Consider the following 16,349-nt stretch of genomic DNA (forward strand, 5'->3'; position numbering starts at 1 on the left):
CAAAATCATAGTCTCCGACTCCAGTGCAATAGCAGAACATGCCTTTAGTAAAACCCATATATTACATGTCCTATTGGATTCAAAACATAAGAATTCTTCGTGTCAATGCCATGAAACAACCATTCAAGAAAAATTTGTATTATGGAACAGAAGAAAGCAATGCCTGTGTGTTTTTTTTAAAAAATAAATAATTTCATTAAGAAGGAAAACAAAAACAAAAACAAAAAGTAGAAATAATCTTAAGATTGTTGGAAACATATTTTTAAGAAAATCCTAAAACTCCTTTGTCCTTTCATGACTCTGTGGTGGGTCCATATTTATTTCCCCATGCATTTTGAGAACCAAATTCACTATATTCCTTCATTAGGAAAAAAAAAAAATGGTTTTGCAAGAAAAATGGTTTTGCAAGAAAAAGACAAACTTCCAGTAAAAACCTGTTAATATTAACTAACTAAGCAAAGAAATTGACCTAACCATAAAAATATGGAACCAAGAAATTATAGCTTTGAGTTACTGGGATTGGGAGGAAATTGAGAAGATTTTTGAAATTTCGGTACCGGTCATCACTTCAAATCAGAGTTAGCAAAGATTAACTGCTAAAGGAAAGCTGAATCTAATATTTTCTAAGGTTCAAAATAGAGAAACCAAAAAGAAACAATAGTATATTATTTACATTGTATAATAAAATTTTCCCTTAAAAAACTTTCTTTATATAATGCACATTCTGGTTGAGAATGAATTTGTTCTTTTTGAATAAAGGAAGTTCTCTGCTATATTTATTGAAAACCAAAAAAAAGTTTTACTTAGCTAACACTTTAGCAAATTGATTAAGCTACAAAATCATAGTATTTCAAAGCCCATCAGAGAGTTGAGAATGCAAATATAAAATGGGTGTATATAACTGTATGTGTGTGTATAAATGTTATTTCATATTTACTCTCATTAAATTATTCTTTTTTTTTTTCTTTGTCTTTTATGCATCTGTGGTATACGGAAGTTCCCATATGTGGCCTATACTGCAACCACAGCAACACGGGATCCAAAAACTGCGTTGGCAACTTAAATCACAGCTCATGGCAACACCAGATCCTTAACCCACTGAGCAAAACCAGGGATTGAACCAGAATTCTCTTGGGTACTAGTCAGGTTCATTATCACTGAGTCATGATAGGAACTCCCTCACTAACTTATTCTTCAGTGCTTTTTATTGCTTCTCATAAATTTGGGCTTCCTATGGTACTATTTTCTTTAACCTGAATTATTTATTCTGTAGTGCAGAACTGTTGGAGAAACATTTTTTAGCTTTTTAACTTTGATGTCTCTAAAATTTCTTTAATTTGCCTTTGTTTATGAAGCATATTTGCATTGAAGATAGAATTCTAGTTTAACAGGTTTTTTTTGTTGTTGTTGTTTTCTTTCAGTACTTTCAGAACACATATTTTTCCTGCAATAAGCCATCAATCTTCTTGTTTCCCTGGGTGTAAATGAATTGTCAGTCTTTTTTTCTGACTGCTTTTATGAATTTCACTTAATCCTTAGTGTTCAGAATTTTAACTAAGATCTTCTTAAGTATGACTTACTTTGTGTTTATCCTATGTGGTTTGCTGAGGTTCTAGAATGTATATATATAGGTTACTATCTTTTATCAATTTTGGAAAAATCTAGGTATAATCTCTCCAAATATTTCTTCTACGCCATTTACTTTCCTTCTTCTGGGATCAGTTACATGTTGTTAAACTGCTCAGTTTTATTGCCACAGATTTTAAATGTTCTTTTCCATTTCTCTTTTTTTTCCTCTTTGTATTTTTATTTGAATAATTTATATTTTTATTTACTTTGATAATAAAATATAATGTTTATTCTTGAAATATGTAAAAGAAGAACCAAATAAATGAAAACTTTATAGCATGTTTATGGCAATGAATCAATAATATTTAAAAAGTCAATTAACCCAAAATTAATCTATAAATTCAGTGCAATTCTTAAAAAAATAAAAATTTCTCATGAGTTTACAAATTGATAGCTAAAATTCAAATCAAAACACAAGTAGCCAACAAAAGTAAAAGAGAGTTTTGAGAAAGATATAGTGGAAGAAAACATCCTATGTGATATCAAGATATATAAAAAAGCTATAACAATATAATAATAAAATTGGTGTGATATTGATGCCTGAATTGGAAATCAATCCATGGTACAGAAAATAAGGGGCAGAAGTAGATACAAATATTTAGATCTGGTAGATGATAAGGTTTCTTTTTCAAACTTCTGGATGAAGTTGGGTAGTTGAATAAATATTACTTGGATAATTGTCTGTAATAAAAAATAAAATTTGGTTCTTAGTTTACACTACACCCTTGAAAAAAATCCATGTGAATTAAAGATGTAATATAAAATATAAAACTGAATTTTCTAGAAGAAAATATTGAAATATATTTCATTGTCTCAGCAGAGTTTTATAAAAGATAAAAATGCATAAACCACAAAAGAAAATCATGTTAAATTTGATAACAGTAAAGTGAAAACTTCTATATGACAAAAACAAATCTAAAAGGCAAGCTACAAACCAAGAACACTTAGTGCAGTATTTAGCTGGCAAAGTGTTTATATCTGGAATCCACAAATGAATCCTACAAATCAGTAAGGAAGGGATGATTCCATAGAAAGTAAGTAAAGTAACTATATGAATATAACTTTCACAGAGAAGGAAATTCAAATGAATAAATATATATTTTGGAACTTACTAAAATGCAGAGTGATTGAAAGACTAGGCCATGGTGATGAGAAAGATCTTATGTAAAGTGAAAGATTGGTGATTCAAGGGAAAGTAGAGGAAGTAAATGTTCCAGAGTAATCAGGAGCACATAGGTGCCCAGAGTCCAGATTGAAGAAGCACTTCATGCTGCATGGCCCCTCCTCCTATGATAGCATACATGGAAGGAAAAGATGCAAGAGATACAGGGGAGTTTGTATGTTAGATTATCAGAATTTAGTTGATTCTTTTAGGGTGGATTTTTCTCTCCCTCTGTGAAGTAAATGGTAATATCATTAGTTAAATTAAGTAGATAAGATTTGAGGTTGAGAGAGAAGTAGATATTTGATGGTAGAAAAGAAAGTTTGAAATAATTTTTGGAGAAAGTAGAAAAGCAAGTTGATCAGAGAAAACGACAAGGTTTATTATTCCAATTTTTTAGTGAGACCTATCATCCAAAGCAGATGGTTGAGTTTATATAGATCAGTTTTTCTGAGAAAAGCAAAGCAAAAAAAAAAAAAAAAAAATCAATGGTTTTTATCAGAATAATTACTGATATTCTGGAGGATGCAATATGACCTGTAAAGGGAGATAAAATGTCATTAAGAAGATAAAAATGGAAGAGTGAATGAACTTGTGAACCCAAAAAAGGGTAGTATAATGTTCACATATGAGTAAACTAAAAAGATTAGGGATTGTGAAGGAAGTGAGTAATTTGTGTGGCGGCATGTTCTAGAATGTAACAGATGGAGAAAGTTATTGTTAAAGATATCAGGGTGTAGTAACTTGTCCACATGAATAGTCAATGAGCTGGAGAAGAAAACCATGAGCCTGAGGTCAAATTCTTAAGGCATGTGGGGAAATGACTGGAAATAGAATGCAGTGACAAGAAAGTGGAGAGGGCCATACAACATCTGGAATACTCTCTCCTGAAACAGAGAATTGTGATATAAACACAAAGCAGTTACTTCTGTGGGTCTTCAGGAATACATATATGATTGCAAATTGTGTTCTGATACATCATCATATGAATAGAAGCAATAAAACAAGCAGAAACTTTAAATCAAAATATAAAAATTCCACATAGGGATGTCTTATAAGAATGTGGCCTCAGCACTATAGAGAATGAAAGCAAAAAATCTAATATGTTCTTCTTTTGGTTATTAAAGTTACTTGACAGGTCCAATATCCGGCTGGAGTCTTCTACTGGCTTGAAGCAAGCAAGAGTTCTGAGTGTTTTTGTCCAGAAAAACTTGGCTTGAGATAACTTTTGGCAGTGCTCAAAGTTGAGTAACTAGGACATAAAAGCAGGGCTGCTCAAAAGACAGCCAATGAGCCCAGCCTCCTGCCTTGGGCAATGTATGTCCTAGTCAGAGTCCTTCTCAAGAATTCATGTCATCAGAAGTAAGTGGTTTTTTCTTATTGAAGAAGACATTGCTTGCAAACATATGCCAAATAGTGTCCGAAGAAATGAATCAAGGTATAAAATCTGGGCGGTCTTTTGAGTTGATTTTGTACATAGGACAAAAGAAGCATTTGTGAGGTGGCTGACCATCTGTGAAGGGAATTCTTTTTTCAGTCCGGGGGCCATTCTGGAATAGGCAAGGAGATCACTCAGCAATACTGGGATTTGAATAACCATATTTTATTTTTTTTCCAGGAAAGACTTATCCCATAGTCTAACACTGTCTGTTTCTAAATTAGGACAGGCAGTTACTATAACTCTATGGCATTAATAGGTTTCTTTTGGGAAATCGTGTCCTAGAGATGTACTGTTTGATAGCTTACCACTGAGCATGTTCCCTAAGGAGATTATATGAATGAAAAACTAAGCTTGCTTCTGTGAGGGCCACAAATGAGAGGGCTCCAAGTTCAATCCCATCTCAATGGTTTATCCCTCCTTGGGTTTAATAGCTACTCTCTTCTATCCCAGCTCTGGAGCCATCTTTTAACCCCAAAAGACTGGCAGGGAGTGGTTTTAAGTCAAATCAAACATTATGAAGTGTCTATACTTCTGTGTGTGTGTTCAAGTTCTGTAGACATGATCACCAATTTCAAGAAGATGTACTTTGTCAAACCACCCACATGTTAATATCCGAAATATCTTATTGTACATAAAAGTCATTGGATACTATCCTGTGGTTACATCAGACCTAGAATGTTTTGATTCTATGTCCTCACTTTATGTGGATAACCAAAATCTGATTGTGTTTAGTATTTGCTTAGCCATAGAGCTAGATAGTGATAGAGCCGACTAACACTCAAGTCTCTTGATTTTCAGTCTAGTGTATTTTAGCAGTATCAACTAATCTTGACTTGTGTTTTCCTCTTCTTAGTCTTTGCGTCTTCCATGGGATGCCTTCGACAGTGCCATTAGACCAAAACCTACAAATTCTTACTGTGAAACACTTTAAAGCATAAACAACTCCAGAGACTATTTTAAGGAAAACACATACACCTACCTAGGTTTAACATATAAACATTATGCTTTTGCTTGTCTTTCTCTTCCCCTCAATTCTCAGAGATAACCATTGTGCCAAATTTTGAGTTTATTATGCCAATTCAAGTTATCTTCTCTATCATCTATCAATTTATTAATCTATCATCCTTCTATTTATCCATATACATCCACACATATACTCACACATATATAATTCTGTATCTTTATGTTGTTCAATATAATGTCTTTAATATTGTCTTAGCCTTATCCAGTATTCCATTGTATGGATGCACCAATAGTATTTCTTCATTCTCCTATTAATAAGTACAATTTTAAAAATCCTTCATAATATACGTAATGTTCCAATGAATGTATTTTTGAATATCTCTTTGAGCTCATTTGCAGCAGTCTTCTTAATCCTCTGAGGTAAAATTGCTTGTTCAAGACCTGTGGTTGCCAAGGGGCAGGGGGAGGGAGGGGGATTGTCTGGGAATCTGGGGTTAATAGATGCAAACTCCTGCCTTTGGAATGAATAAGCAGTGAGATTATGCTCTATAGCACTGGGGAACTATATCTATTCAGTTATGATGGAGCATGATGGAGAATAATGTGAGAAAAAGAATGTATATATGTATGTGTGACTGGGTCACATACAGTAGAAATTTGACAGAACACAGTAAACAAACTATAATGGAAAAAATAAAAATTTAAAATTAAAAAAAAAAAAAGCTTGTTCAAGGAGTACATGTACATGTGATGGGTAGGATAATGGCTACCCTAAAGATACCCTCGGAACCCAGGAATACGTTACCTTACACAGCAAAAGGGACTTCACAAGTGTGATTAAGGTTGAGGATCTTCAGAAGGGGAGATTGTCTTGGCTTACTCAGGAGGGCCTAATCTAATCACATGAATCCTTGAAATCAGAAGAGGAGGCAAAAGAGAGTGTCGAAGGCTACCACCTGAAAAGAATTCAACCAGCCATTGCTGGTTTTGAAGAAGGGGGAAGGGAGCCATGAGCTGAGGTATGGATGCCTCCAGAAGCTGGAAAATGAATTCTCTCCTAAAGCCTCTGGAGAGAAAGGCAGGCCAGCAGAGAGATACCTTGACTTTAGCCCTGTGAGACCCAGTACAGACTTCTGACCTCCAGAACTGTAAGCTAACAAATTTACATTGTTTTAAGCTGCGAAGTTTAGTAATTTGTTACAGAGCAATAGAAAAAATAATACAGCATATTAAACTTTGCTAAATCTTGCTAAATTTCCCTCCAAAATAGCCATGCGAATTTCTGTGCTCACTGTCAATGTATGAGAATCCCTGCGACGCCTTAACTTTTATAAGCCTAAAGTATCGCCAGACTAAAATTTTTGTCTGCTGAGTTTAAAAAGTTAGGTAGCTGTAATTTGAACATGGTTTTAACTTTCATTTCTCTAATTATTTGTGGTTTGGGGCATTTTTAACCTGTGTTATTGACCATTTGAATATTCCTTTACTTGAATATCTTGCTCATGTATATTGCTCTTTGTTCATATTGGGTTATTTTTTATCTTATTTATTTGTAAATATTTATATATTCTAAATATAAAATCTTTATTGGTAAAATCCTATGCAAATATAAATTCCTACTCTGGCTTCCTTTAACTCTGTTTGTGGTATTTCATTAAATAGAAAGTTTTCATTGTAATGTAGACAAATATATCATAATTTTTACTTAATAAATTTTGCATTTTCAGTCTTATATCTCCTTCAACCTCAAGATCAGAAACATATTCTGTATTTTCTTTTAAAAGTTTTAAAGTTTTGCTTTTCATAATTTAGGGCATTCAAATATTTAGAATTGATTGTTTTTTATTTGGATACCCAGTTCTAAAACTGTTTTAGAAAAATTCACTCTTTTCTCTGATTTATAATATCACTTCTCTCATACATCAATGTATATGAATCTGTTTCTGGCCTCTCTTTTCTAGCACTTTGTTATTTTGGTTCTTGCTCTACACTATTTTAATTACTCCAGCATTAAAACATCATGATATTCTCTTTTTTTCTTATTTTTCTTCTAAATTTCTTACTTGGTCTTGAATTTTTACTCATTTATAAGAATTTCAGAATAAGCTTGGCAAGTTCCATTAAACATGCACATAAATTCTTTCCAGGATTATAGTTGAAATTGGATTAAAAAATTTAGGGTGAATTAGAGTTACTAGCATCTTTTGGATATTAGGTCTTTCATCTATTATCATAGCATAATTTTCTGTTTATTTAGTGCTATAAAATATTCAAATTGATTGTTTTCTCCATCAAAAGCTTACTATGCAATTTTGCTAGGTTTATTAGAAGGTGCTTTAATGTTTTTTAATTATTCAGAGTTTTATTCCCATTGTTTTACTCATTAGTGATTGTTCATATGTAGGGATACTATTGATTTTTTTATACGTTGATCCATATTTAGTAATTTTGCTGAGATTCTCATTAGTCCCAATTTTAAATGTTCTTGAAATTTATAATACCAGTATTTTCTCAAAAAAGATAATTTTACTGGTTTTTGTACTTGTTATACCTCTTACTTTTTAAAAACTTATTGTTTGCCTTGTATTTCCAGTGCAATGCTGGTTAGAGGGAGTCTTGGGCATCCTTATTTTGTCCCTGAGTTTAATTGGAACACTTCTGAAATTTCACATATAAGTGTGGTTTACTGTAGATAAATGGTCAGGAATAACTCCTGAAATTTACTGAATTTTTTTTATTATTCCCTCTGCTTTGGGTATAAAGATGTATTTGCATCATAAAACTGGCTGGGTAGCTTCCCTTCATTAGCTATTCTCTGGAACATTTAATATAGTTTGCATTATTTGTTTCTAGAAGCTTTAGTATTTTTTAGATAAGTTTGTATAACATTAAATTTACTTGATGATTATTATATCTTCCTCAGGCAATATTGTTAACTTATCTTTGGAAAGTTGTAAATTTCATCAAAATCTACAAATTTACTGGCATAAATGTCTTCATAATGTTTTTATGATAGTGAAAAAAAAACTCCCTTGAAATATAATTGTTTCCCTTTTTACCATTCCCATTCCCTTTTTCCATTATTATTTTTGATGTTCTTTCTCTCACATTGATCACGTCAGTCTACTTTCTTTTGTTAAAATAAATAGTCTTTGTTTTGTCGATTTTATTTATTTTTCTATTACTATCTTTACCTTTTTAATATATTAATTAAATATCACTTTTTCTAACAAAGATGATTATTTTAGCTTCCTATCCAATATATGGACCTTAAATCACTTTAAGTATCGATGAAAAATTCCACTATATTTTAATTTTTGCAAAGCCTTTGTGTTATCCTTTTAAAACTGAAGAAGGTAATTCAATATTTTAAAAATAATTATATTAATCAATACATTTAGTAGAATCTAAGGTAAACCTTTGATTTTGCTACTTCTTTCCTTCCTTGTAAGTTTATTGTTTTCCTTGCTGAAGAAGCTTTTTAAGCATTGTCTTTTGAATTATGGATTTGTTTGTGGTAAACTTTGAAAACTCTTGAATATTTCAATATGCGTTTGTTTTGTTCTCACTATTGAAAAAAACGTCAAGCTGATCATTTAGTTTTGAAGTAAGCTATTATCTCTCAGCATTTTGAAGATGTTTCTTTGAATTGTACTGGCCTCTACTGTTTCTGCTGAGAAATATGAAGTCAGTCTAATGATTACTCCAGTTGTAGACAATCTTTTCTCCATGGTCACTTTTAAGATTTTCTCTTTATCCTTGAAGTTTTGAAGTTTTATTAAAATATATCCAGGTATGTCTAGGTCTGTGATTTTAAAAAATCCTGCTTTCTATTCAGACACACTTTGATTTGGTGACCCATGTCTTTCTTCAATTTGGAAACTTCTGGAGAAAGTTTAATAAAATGAAAGAAACCTGAAGTCAGAAGACAAAAGTAAAGGGCTATACGATTCTAGAAGCTCCAGGCTATGTGATTCTGGAAAAGCTCCTACTCTCTCTGAAGCTCAGAGTTCTCCTCTCATTCCCAGAGTGGAGGTAATAGTCAAATGAAGAAATAAATGACAATTAATAATGGTCAATATTAGCCAAGAGTTTTCAGCAAGCCAGGCATTGTGGTAATCTATGAACACACATGGACATGCCTACACATGCACATCTCTTCACTTAAGCAAGACAACAATACTATTAATGACAAAACTGAAGTGAAGCAAAATTAAATATTTCCCCCAAGGAAATGTGAAAATATAATTTAAAGTAGAAAGTTTTGAACAAAAAGTTATTGATATTTTATCTTTCCTACTCCATTGACAGCTATATGAGAAAAAAGTCTTTGATTTTATGTAACAGAAACTGAGCAAATGTTCCCATGAATGACTGACCTAACGTGTCTGCAAATGATTATATAATAAACAGGAAAACATAACTTAAGGTTTTTAGGTTTTTAGGGATCATTTTTTTCCTAACAATGAATTTATATTCTTCTCCTCACTGCTAAATACTCAAAAAGAGATCTCGTTTGGTTTTGTATCTTTAGTTTTTGTATCATTTGTTTTTGTATCTTTTATCTTTTATGTCTTATGCAGTGCAAAATGTGATGTAATTTTGGTGAAAGTACTTCATATATAATTTAAAAAATACATATCTAAATTGTACATAAAAACTTAGGTTTCACTCCCAATCATGCTACGATTCATAATGATTAACATATTTTGATTTTTTGTCATTTTTCTTAATTGTGCTATGAAACACATAGCACAAAACTTGCCACTTGCCACCTTAAGCATTTTTAAGTGTACAGTTCAGTAGTATTGAGTATATTCATGCTGTTGTGCAATGGAACTTCCAGAACTTTTTCATCTTACAAAGCTGAAACCCTATTTATACCCATTAAATAAAAATTCCTCATTTCCCACTCCCTTCTGTCTCTGGAAAATACCATTTTGTGTTCTTTTTTTAATGAATTTGAGTACTTTCAATGCCTCATTCTCATTTTAAGTGCTCAACATATATTAAATGTTTCAGGTAATGTCAGGGGAAAAGTACATCAGAGGACATGTGCTTTATGATGAAAACATTCAAATCTCACTTCACCCCACCCTGTGTGTGCCCTCCTACCTCCATATATGAGAAAGAGAGAGAGCGATAATAATTTCTGGTAGAAATCTGCCACCTAATTTCAAACCAAGAGGAACCCCTCCTTGAATAACAATTAAAAAGTAGAGGCCTTCTCTTTGAAATAGGAATTACTGCCTAAAGGACCATGTGAGAGGATGTCTATATTTTCTCCCTACTTTTAAATTTCTATTTGGAGGGAGTTGAAAACAGAAAGTATTATTGAAATTCTAAGTCTTTCTCTCTTGGGGATCTTTTTAAAACCACTTCTGGAAAGCTTCAAAATTTTCTCCAATAGCTGAGCGAAGGCCAAATTAAATGTAAATTAATTAGTTTTATTCTCTTTTTGGATTGTTCCATTTGAAGTTTTTGAGGTCAAAATATCTTTCCTTAGTCATAAACAAGGTCTACTTTGTAAACCTTAATTTAAATCTCTAAGTGCTCTAAAAAGCCTCACACTATGGATTAAGAAAATACCCAGGTGTCCCAGAGGGGCCATAAAAGTATTTAAGAGTCACAATAACTTTTGGGAGTCCCTACATGGCACCTAGGAAGGAAAAAAAAAAAAAGCCTTCTGGTTTGGCTCAATCCCTCCAGAGAATCTTAGGCCTTCTAGAAATCTTCATGTATTATCTTGGGATGCAGCTTCAGACAGGAATGTAATAATGTAGCTATAAAGGCTCTGCGGGGCCTTCTGCCACTGGGTCCATATTTGAAAGCAAACGCTTGCTCAAGTTTTCCTTTATTTCGAATTTTTGGCATAACAGATTTCTACTGTGATCAACACCTCTATGACATAGTATTCCAGACACTGAGAAAACGCATAACATCCCTGCCTTCATGAAGCTTCAGTGAGCTTATTATTTGATCATCATTTGATATAGAGACTCAAAAATATGAGGCTGAATGAGATTCCCAGAGGCCACCTAGGTCATCCCCTTACCTCAAGAAAGGATTTAATGAAATATTTTCTGACAGATTTGGTATTTGTCATGCCTGGTAATCTTTAGAGAGGGGATTTCTCCATACTTGAAACAAGAGTCAACGTTCTTGTATGTAGTAAAATATGTATGTAGTATGTTATTCACACAAGCCATGGTAGAGAGGCAGCTTGTGGTGGTAGCTTGCTAGACAAAATACTGGATGCCCAGTTCATTTTAAATTTTAATATAAGTATGACCCAGATATTGCATGGGACATGCTTATTCTAAAAAACATATTTGCTGTTTATTTGAAATTCAAATTGAACTGGGCATCCTTTAACTTTATTTGCTCAATCTGGTAACTCTATGTGGTAGAGAAAGACAGAAGGTCAGACAAAAACTATTTAAGGTATTTAGTTAATTATATAACAAAATAATTCAGTAGCAGTCAAACACTGATGACTTAGATTATGCCACCAACAGCAATGTACTACTCTTTTTGGAGCTCTTTCCTGGCCAATTCTCTTTGTACAGACATTGGGATAAGCTATGCATTATTGGTCCTTCCAGTTTTGTAAAATGATACAAATAATTCAGACTATTTACTTGTAGAAGAGCCATATGTTTTAACAGGGACCCCGTTGGGGACTCCTGCATCTCCATGTATCTCCACTAAACCACCCCTGTGAGACCAGGTGACAGCACAATGGAGTCCACATGTTGTACTACTGGACTTGAATTTTTATTAAGACATTTCATAAGCTTACTTTGGAGCATGTAGAAACTTTCCTAATATCTCTGTGGTTTATGTTCTGTGTCTTTGAGTTCTACCAAAAAGTAAGGTAGTGGATGTGCAGAGAATAGAAATGACTGTACCGTAAGCTCTGTGGCAGCGGGGACCATGCCTGTTGTGCTCATTACCATCAACTAAGCTCCCAACAAAATATGCTCTAAGCATCGTTGCATATATTGAAAGAATTATATCTCCCAAATACCTTATATCCTTTACTTCAATGAAAAAAGTACAAATTCTATGACTTGCATAAAGGGCCTCCATTTATTTTTATAGATAAGTCTGGCAAAAAGTAAGTCTGGCAAAAATATTTATAATATGCTTTGCTCATTTGAGCTCTTTTATTATTCAAAGCAAGAAAGTCAGTAATTATTCTGTATTAATTTCCCACAAGAAATGCAAATCAAAAATTAAATTTGTAATATCTCTAGTTCATATCATTGTAGTATTTGCTTACAATACTTTTCAAGACAACACAGAATCCAAATTGGCCTTGAATATTGTTAAAAGATAAACTGATGTATGCAAAAAATTTCAAGAGTTTATTTGAACAAAAACCGGTTCCAATAAGGAAGTACCAAACCAGAGGTTGTTAGAAGTGCTTTGCTGACAGGAGCCAGGGGAAAGACCTATAGAGAATGTACAGAAGCAAAGAAAGATGATTGGATTGGCTATAGCTTAAAGTCTAGTTTATAGTTTGTGATTGCTTGTCCTTAGGTTATGATTTTGTAACCTTTAAGCATTTACAGGCTTAGTTTTTTTGGCTTACATAGGCCACCATGGCATTAGAACCACCTCAGTCTAGTCTCCTTGTTTAATAAATTTAACAATATCTTGCTTCTCCATTAAAAAAAAAAAAGCTTATTATTCACTACCAGATCTAGTATATAAAAAGGATAACTCTCAGCTATTAATCCTAAATAGAATCAATGAGTATCCTAAATAGAAGTTCTTCTAGATCAAACATTGTTACTTTTTTAAATGAAGGAATGGGCACCCAGAGATTAAGTAGCTAGTCCCAGATGACATAGGTAGAATTCAAACTTGACCTCTTTATCTTCATTGTGAGTCCTTTCTTCACCACATCTTCAAGTTTTATTTGGAATCCAAGACGTTTTTGTCTAAAATATTAAAATAGGTAAATATGTTAAGAAATGACAGCAAAGGTGAAAATTCTGACATTCTTTGTTTTTATTTTTTTCATTTTTTAAAGTTTTGTTGAAGTACAGTTGGTTTACAATGTTGCATAATTTCTACTGTACAACAAAGTGATTGTTATATGTGTACATATATCCATTCTCTTTCAGATTCAGATTCACATGGATTATCACTGAATATTGGGTAGAGTTCTCTGTGCCCTATTTTTTATATTATTTATTTTTTAATATAAAAAATATCTTTTTTTTTTTTTTTGTCTTTTTGTTTTTTAGGGCCACACCCACGGCATGTAGAGGTTCCCGGGCTAGGGATCTAATTGGAGCTATAGCCGCTGGCCTACACCACAGCCACAGCAATGCCAGATCCATGCTGAGTTTGTGACCTACACCACAGCTCATGGCAATGCTGGATCCTTAACTATCTGAGCGAGGCCGGAGATAGAACCCGCAACCTCATGGTTCCTAGTCGGATTCGTTTCCGCTGCACCATGATGGGAACTCCATATATTAGCATTTAAATAAGAAGTTAAAAGTTTGTATTAAAGTTCTCTTTTTTCTTTTTAACAACTTAAAAGTAATGGACTTTCGGGGAGTATTTACTTTCTTACAAAGTGGAGATAGTTCCTTATTCCTTTGAATTGTCTTGGACTTTGACTAAATGTCTGTTATGAGGTGAGAGCAATGTAGGTTCTCGAGTTGATATGCTGGTTGTGTTACCAAGTAAGTTTCCTCTGGAAAGTCTGAGAATAAAATGTCTAGACTGATTTTCAAACAAGAAGCTCAAACTTCAAGAAATTTGGGGCAGTCACAGCAGCCTCAGGAGATGGAATGAAACCAGCTGGGACATTCATAGCCACGCTGTGTCCATCATATTACACAGCAATGCCAGCCTTTTCTCTATCCTGCCAGAATAAGGATCAACTCATTTTTCCCATGCCACCTTCCCACCAAAACCTCTTTCAATTTCTTTCTCATCCTGTCTTGGTTCTATTTTCAAGCAAATTTCTTCCCTTTTCCTTTGTTGCTGAATTTTTCATTCGATTTTGTAATATAATTTTTCTTTACAATTTTAGTTTATATTTAACTCTAAATGGGCAAATCAGACTAGATACTTATTTTTGATTATTTCATGCCATAGACAAGTACGAAGCACTTGTTGAACATAATACATCAAAACAAATATAAGATGAAGGTCATGCTGTTGCACAACCTCAGCCAGCATCATAGAGTGGTCCTGAGAGAAGTCAGAGGTAAGAATGTAGGCAACTATTTTGTTCAAATTGATCTTCCTTCTCTCCAAGTTCTAAATCAAAGAGCCCTGATATCATTAAATAGAGAATGAATAAGAAACACTGGTAGTTAGGTGAACAAAGCTGAGCCTTTACATTTTATTTTATTTTATTTTTAATTTTTTATTGCCATTTTCCCTATAAAATTTTTTCTACTGTACAGCATGGTGAACCAGTTACACATATATGTATACATTCTTTTTTCTCACATTGTCATACTCCGTCATAAGTGACTAGACATAGTTCTCAGTGCTACACAGCAGGATCTCATTGCTAATCCATTCCAAAAGCAATAGTTTGCATCTATTAACCACAAGCTCCCAATCCATCCCACTCCCTTGCCTTTCCCCAGGGAACCACAGTCTATTCTCCAAGTCCATGATTTTCTTTTATGTGGAAAGGTTCATTTGTGCTATATATTACATTCCAGATATAAGTAATATAATATGGTATTTGTCTTTATCTTTCTGACTTCACTTAGTACGAGAGTCTCTAGTTCCATCCACGTTGCTGCAAATGACATTATTTTGTTCTGTTTTTTATGGCTGATTAGTATTCCATTGTGTATATATACCATATCATACCATACCAGAAAGTTTTGTCTGGATATATGCTGAAGAGTGGGATTGCTGGGTCATATGGTAGTTCTATGTATACTTTTCTAAGGTATCTCCATACTGTTCTCCATAGTGGTTGTACCAGCTTACATTCCCACCAGCGGTGCAGGGGGCTTCCCTTTTCTCCATACCCCCTCCAGCATTTGCTATTTGTGGACTTATTGATGATAGCCATTCTGACTGGTGTGAAGTGGTATCTTTGATTTGCAGTGGTGTCTTTGATTTGAAGTGGTATCTTTGATTTGAAGAGGTAGTTTTGATTTGCATTTCTCTAATAATCAGGAATGTTGAGCATTTTTTTTCATGTGCTTTTTGGCCATTTGTATATCTTCCTTGGAGAACAGTCTATTCAGGTCTTTTGCCCATTTTTCCATTGTGTTTTTTTGTTTGTTTGTTTGTTTGTTTGTTTGTTTTGCTGTTGAGTTGTATAAGATTCTTATATATTTTAGAGATTAAGCCCTTGTCAGTTGAATCATGGCTTTCCATTTTATAACAGCTTCCATGTCTAAGGACCAGACTGGCATGGAAGAAGATAACTACTGTTGGCATTAGAGCTATACTCATCATGCTCATGGTGGCAGTTTGTAGGCTGTTCCTAGAAAGCAGTAGCTCAGGCTAACTTAATAATAAAGCAAGTAGCCCATATCAGGGACCATGAAGCATAAACCGCAGTGAAAGACAGATATATCACGTGAAGGTAGGATCCACCTTGAGGCTGAGAGTTCCTCTCGTGGAAAATGGGAAACTAAGAAGAATCTCCTGGGAGACATGCAAAGATTATACAAAGTGAAGGATAACTGAGGATACCTAAAAGTTTGTGGGAAATTCTTAAATTTCTTGATTTTTCCTATTTCCATTTTTTATTAACTCTGTAAGAGGCCCATCCACCATGATCCCTGAACTATACATAGAATCCTATTTGGTTCCTCTTTTCCACCTCTGGTCTTTTCTCCATCTTGTAGCTAAAGTGATATTTAAAAAAACCAACACACAGGTTTGATCATGTAACATGTACTACTCACCCTCCTTCAATATTTTCCCATTTTAAGGTAAAGCAAAATTCCAAAGAGGTCTTTCATGGTGGAACTTTGAACATTACATTTTCAGTCTCAATTCCCACTTTCCATGGTCTCTCTAGTCTTGCCACCAAATTGACTACTTTATAGTCCTACTATTTACTGAACTTCCTTCTGAAGATTTAAATAAATGATTACTAGAATGAATCTTCCTCCCATCTTGACTAGTCAACTCCTACTCAGCTAT

This window comes from Sus scrofa, chromosome 13, assembly GCF_000003025.6.
Source record: "Sus scrofa isolate TJ Tabasco breed Duroc chromosome 13, Sscrofa11.1, whole genome shotgun sequence".
NCBI lineage: Eukaryota > Metazoa > Chordata > Mammalia > Artiodactyla > Suidae > Sus > Sus scrofa.